At 34.8% G+C, this 6226-nt stretch overlaps 1 pseudogene; it reads right to left on the minus strand.

Moving 5' to 3' along the window:
- Nucleotides 1–8: 8 nt before the first annotated feature.
- On the minus strand, nucleotides 9–2529 carry LOC130507521 (NAC domain-containing protein 86-like; annotated as a pseudogene).
- Nucleotides 2530–6226: the final 3697 nt, after the last annotated feature.

A 6226-nucleotide genomic window follows, 5' to 3' on the forward strand; every position in this document is an offset into this window, starting at 1 on the left:
TCAACTTGGTTTTCGAGCGAGAAAAAATCATCGATCTCTATGTTGCAGATACCATTGGTCCGAAACCCGCCTGTAGTAGTTTATAACAGATACACTAATGTTATTCCACTCAACCTTTATATATGAGAAAAAAAATCGTTTATTATATGGGTTCAGTTCTGTAAATTTATATTTTTATGTCAACACCAAAAAATTCAAGATCTATCATTATCTCGAAACTTGGCAAAAATCTCTTGATCTTCTATAAAACTCTGTAATCAAGAATACATATGTAGAGAGTTCATGGCACGTGTTTAGATTTAGAGCACTTAATACAAACGACGAATTCACATTAATGATTATGAGATATGATGTTAATTACCTGTTGTAGACTCTCGTCAGACGTCTTCATCCATGTTGTATTTTCAGCATTGAGCAATTCTTCATCGAGACTTCCATGTGTATTAAATGATCACCATCGTGTTATTATAGAGCTGGTTGGAGTTACTTGCAAACGAAAGTACAGTCGTTGAAACCGCACTGACCGCTGTTTTTGTTCATTCCATTTGAGAAATCGCTGGTTTGAACCGGCGAGTTTTCAACTTGCAATGGTGGCAGTGACACCTGATGCTGCAGCATCCCACACTCAATTCTGTATTCACCTATACATACAAACAGATTAGATACGGATTACGGAATTGATAATTTAATATCAACTATAGACTTATATATAAGCTTACATTTGTTGAGTGAGGTATGATCCATAAGGAGATCCGTAATTTGAAAAGCCCGAAGGCATGCCTTGTGATAAGTATTGTGACCAGTCATCGTGATCACCGATTGCGTTTGCGTTTCCAAATCTTGGTTGGGTCTCGATAGCGTTATTATAATTTGGTTGAACTTGATGTGTATTTGAACTTATTTCAAGATCCGAACAAACATCAAAACTTGAGTTACCACTTATATTCGAACTCGTGTTAGGTAATGTGATGATGATGTTGATCTGATCTTGGTTTTGCTTCAACGATCATCTTCTTAAAAACACGGCAAAGTGCATACGCATCCTGAAATTATAATCAGTTAAATTTTATTCTAACAGTTTTGTCAAATAATATAATATATAATATATATATTATAATATATATAATATAATATATATATAATTATATTTGTCATAACTTTGTTAATTTAACAACCTGCATGCCAAAAGCAGTAGGCTCGCATTCGGTCTCATCGAGGCGATATTCATGCATGACCCAACCAGTTCTAAATACCATGTGGTGCGCGTCCACGGTAATAAACTAATGTTTCTTGGTTCCTATGGTTCGATCTCTCAAACTCACCCTCCGGTCTTTGCCCCGTTGCTTTCCAATAACCGCCTTTTGTTGCCGCGGTTGTGTCTTGAACCATTGGATACTTTCTGTCCCGTGGACTGAAGAAGTACCATTCTTGATCTTTGCTAGGGAGCAATGATTTCCCTGCCAATTTAAAATTAATTAACTTCTCTGACGACATTAATATAATTATTGTAATATTATATAGAGCTTAGTTTTTTAGATAAAGCTAATTAATTTCTTATGATTAATTCTCTTTATCTTTCCCGTATGAAATATTATGTTTGTTAATTGTTTACTCTTTCCAAAGCTTAAAACCCTAAAGTACAAAAAAGAGACAACTATAACTTAAAAGGAGTGGTGGTCGATGGAACTTTTTGACCAAAAAGGAGATTATCAAAAGTCGATAGCGTCTGCTCTAATGAATCTACTATGACTATTAATAATCGTTGTTAATATGCATTGCTTAATTTGCATCTAAGCTTCACTGATTTTTTTTTTGATAAATCAACCGATTGTCCCAATCCAAACTGATCTTAAAAATATAATATGATTACTGAATCGATGTTTAATTTGTGAAGTAGTTTTGTAACTTCTTTAATTTGAAAGAAAATAAAATTGAAGAGGTTTAAAAGCGGATATGAATCGAAATAGGAAGGTATATATAGATGTTTTAATTGTGGTCAAGTTAACGTATTTTATGGTTTTCTGGCCATGTGATATTCTTATTCTTTTCTTCACTCTTATCTCTTGAACCTACGTTCAAACCCCTTTAAAGTCTTACGCCATAAAGGGAACATTTACCCGATTATATATTGATAGTTGATATGTGGTTACTCGTTAATGTACTTATAATTATTACCTGGCAAGTCCATGGTTCCCACTTGTAGAGGTCTACTTCAGGATAATCTCTAGCTCAATCTCTCGACCGTTGATCTTTCTTTTTGAGATAGTATGTGATTAGCTCTTCATCCGTTGGGTGGAACCTAAAACCAGGAGGCAACGAGACCGCGGGCCATGAATATCCTCGGGTGGCGATGAAATTGAGACCCCTTGATTGATTTAATATCAGATCATTTAATATAATCGAACAACAAGATCTAAGGAACGGTCTGTACGAGAAAAAAATAACAAAACCGATCGTAGTGTATGTAAGTAATTGAAAGGTATGATTGAGTAGTCTAGATAATAGATGATGAGACAAATAAGAGGAAGACTGAGAACAAAGAAAGAGAAGAAGACAAATGTTTTGTGTTGTTGAGTAGGGGCTCAAACGGTATAGGCTTATAAAGAAAGAGGAGAAAGAAAGAAATTCAATAAAAATAACGAGAAGGGAATAACAAAAGGGAGTATGCCACCTTCGTTATAAAATATGGAGCTAATAATATAAAGTAAAAGAAAATTCCCAATTGTCTCTCTCTTTTTGTTCTTTCTTACACATATTCTGATTCTCAACATCGTTCTCTTCAAGTATGACGATATAGGTTGGAAAAGAAACTAAAAGCTTTTGTGTTTTTATTAGCTCAACGGATATAAACGTAATTAGGCAAACTGAGTTTTTTTGTCTATAATGTTTCAAAATGACAAGCAAATTGCAAGTGAAAACTTACAAAGACTATTCGTTATAAATTATATACATTTCTAACTTGTTTTTCCAATGTCTTGGTAAAGAAAAAGGTTCTCTCTCTACCGCCTTCGTCGTTCTTCCTTTTCACCTGTGCTTGAGTTCCGTCGACCGGTGCGTGGCGGCTTTTTCAGCGCCTGTGCCGGTCCAAATCTTTCGTGCTCTTTCTTATTTGCTTAGTTGTATTTCGGTTTGTGACTGTGATTCATTTTCTAAGGAGATATGCTTTTTCCTATTCTTCTGAAAATTCCAGATCTGTTGTAGATTCTTATCATAAAAGTTCCGGATCTATTGATTTGCGGTGTGGATTTTCGTCCAAAGCTTTTATCTTTGATTCTCTTTTTAGATCTGTTGAGTTTTATCTTTTATGCATATCTCCTAGGCTACTTGTGTGGTTCTCTCAGATTCAGAGGTTGTCTAAATGCGAAGAGTTCGCTGTGGGTTCCGTCTAAGCCGTATCTTTGCCATGCCGTTTGTGGCCTGTGTTCATTGTTCTCTGGCTTGGGTGGGCTTCGCTTCTAGGTAGGTTGAGCAGATTTCGTGGAGATCTGTGTGTGTGGTGGCTTCATATCTTAGCGTTTAAGCAGTCGTTTTCGACTCAGCCGTATCCGAAGTGTGACAGAATCTTTGAGTGATTCTTCCTTGCCGGTCTGTGAAGCTTTGGTTACCTGGTTACTGAGGTGTATCCTCGTTGTTCTAGGAGGAAGTGGTTGTACGGTGGTTTGGCCGCGGGCATTCACGTCAAGCAGCTTTCATAGGCTCTCTATCCTTTAGGTTTCTCTGCTCTCTTGAGATGACTTCTAGTGGTTTGGGATCTAGTTACTTAGTTTAAAGTTTGATTGTAACAGTTTGCCTTGTATTCTGTTTTGGCTTTTGCTGCCCTGTGTGGGTTCAAGGTTCCGGAAATATCATGTCGTTTGCCGGTTTAGCTAACCACGAACATACCTTCGTTCATTGGTCTTGTGTCAATCCACTATCTATAATATAATCAGTTGGGAAAAAAAAAAACTTGTTTTTCCAATGTTTAATGGTTTTGGCCGCCTTGGGCTACTATACCAGTAAAGTTTAAAATACATATATAGTTTTAAATAAAATTATGATTTAATCTATAAACTTTGTAACAGTGATACTATTTATATGAAAATGACAATAGTGTATTAGACTATATATAAACATGTCTTAACTAAAACCGGGGTTAATAATAAAAAATACTTGGTAAAATAATGCCAAAATAAAATCAGTGTTTCTTTATCAAAGTGGTCTCCTAGGGTATTCCATCCTTTTCCAAGTGTGGTCGGTTAGGAATAATGGAATGTATCCACGTGGCAGCCCGTCACTGGATGCATGGGGAACGAATCTTGGGTTAACCAATAGAAACTGGTTTCAGATCTTTATGTCTGGCGGCGCTTCTAACTGAAATTGTCTCTTTATGATTGTATATGGTCTCCTTTGTATCTCCACTTGCTAATCCTTTCGTTATTTCGTGATTGCCGCCCATCTATATACATATTTTACTCGCTTTTTTTGTTACCGATCCCGAACTGAATCCTAAACCAATCCCAATGTGGAGCAATTAATCTTACTCCCTCAGTTTCATATTAAGTGTCGTTGTAGGGAATTTTTTTCGTTGCAAAATAAGTGTCGTTTTAAGTTTTCAATGCAAAATTTATTAATTTTATTATGCATTTTATTTTTCTATTGGTTGAGATGTATGGTTAATGATGTTTTTGTATAGAAAATATGTAAAATTTAATGATTTCTTAATCCTTGTGCCTAACTCTAGAATGACACAAGAAACAGAGGGAGTACAACTAAAAGGTAATTAATCGAAATCGTGTTTCTTTTAGTTACTTCAATTCTGTTTTGTTGCGCACTTCATAGAGAACATGTTGCATTACTTGTCCATACACAAGCGCATGTGTATTAGTAAAGCGTATCGCAGTTTAGCTCCTTTAATTTCTAACGTGAATTTCTAGGTAAATTAGCTCTGATCTCGCATCATCGGTTGAAATATGGTAATTGGTTACTAGTGTCCCAACTAGGCTATACTCAAGAAAACCTCATTGCTTCTCCACTCATCCGTCCTACATGATAATTAATGTTCTTGTCATTTACTCATTTGGTTATTCTTCCCATTACTTGCTCGCCACCAATTCTTTATTTTCCAAGCTCTTTTAAAAAAGAAAAAAATCATGAACCTTGATTATATTTTTCTGATATTTTTTTCGAGAAAAAATATATATATCTTTCTGATATTGTATTCACCATAAGTTTGTTTTAAACTGAATTTTAATGTTCTGTCAGCAATATTCATCATAAGTTCCTTTCTGTCCTTTTTCATCATAAGTTCCTTTCTGTCTATTTCTAGTTTTGAAAACTATTTATATGATATCTTTCCACAAACAATATTCATGGATTTAATATGAAATTATGAATTACACCAAGCGCGTGAGAATGAGACATTCAAGCTAGTTCATAAGCATATGTCACATCGATCTAGACGCAGCAATCATGTTTTGTTTTTTCAGTTACAAAAAAAAACATGATAGTGATAATATACACACGCATATATATACACATAATGTTCATGCATAGACCATGCATGAATCTTTAACTTAGACACCGTATATGTTTTTTCTTAGGTAAAGAGTGTACAAGCTGGGAACGGAGTGGGAAGTCCACATGGTAGATCATGTGGGTCCAACTTGGCTCATGTGAATAAATCCTTGGAGGCATTGATGGGCCAACCCCAGCATCATTTCTCAGCTTTTCCCATCACCATCATCAACTTTTCTGTCATTATTCAAATTCCATATTCCAGATCTACTGCCATTAGCATATAACACTCACATATAATAACAAATTAGGCATACCCTTCTTTACACTTTTCCCTCACATGAATCCATCTTTTTGTTCTTTACTTATTCATTTATCGGTTCACACATCTAAAAATTAGTTATAGGTTTTGTTCCTATATGTACATATATACATTATATACTAAAAAATACAACGGAAAACAAAATATATACGAACAGAAGAATTACCATACTTTTTCTTAACATGATCGATACGACAATATAATGCAAGTTTGGTTTGGTAGTCGGTAAATTTTTTGAAAACTGTGAGATAGAAAATTTGTTTTCTTCTATGAATTTTTAAAGCTATAGATGCACTTATTATAAAAAGGTTTTGAGATGGATAAATTTTACATTAATCATCACAACCAGTACATAGAGAGTCAGTTCAAAAAAAAAAAACCAGTACATAGAGAGATGGAGACATTTTCTTG

This window comes from Raphanus sativus, unplaced genomic scaffold, assembly GCF_000801105.2.
Source record: "Raphanus sativus cultivar WK10039 unplaced genomic scaffold, ASM80110v3 Scaffold4691, whole genome shotgun sequence".
NCBI lineage: Eukaryota > Viridiplantae > Streptophyta > Magnoliopsida > Brassicales > Brassicaceae > Raphanus > Raphanus sativus.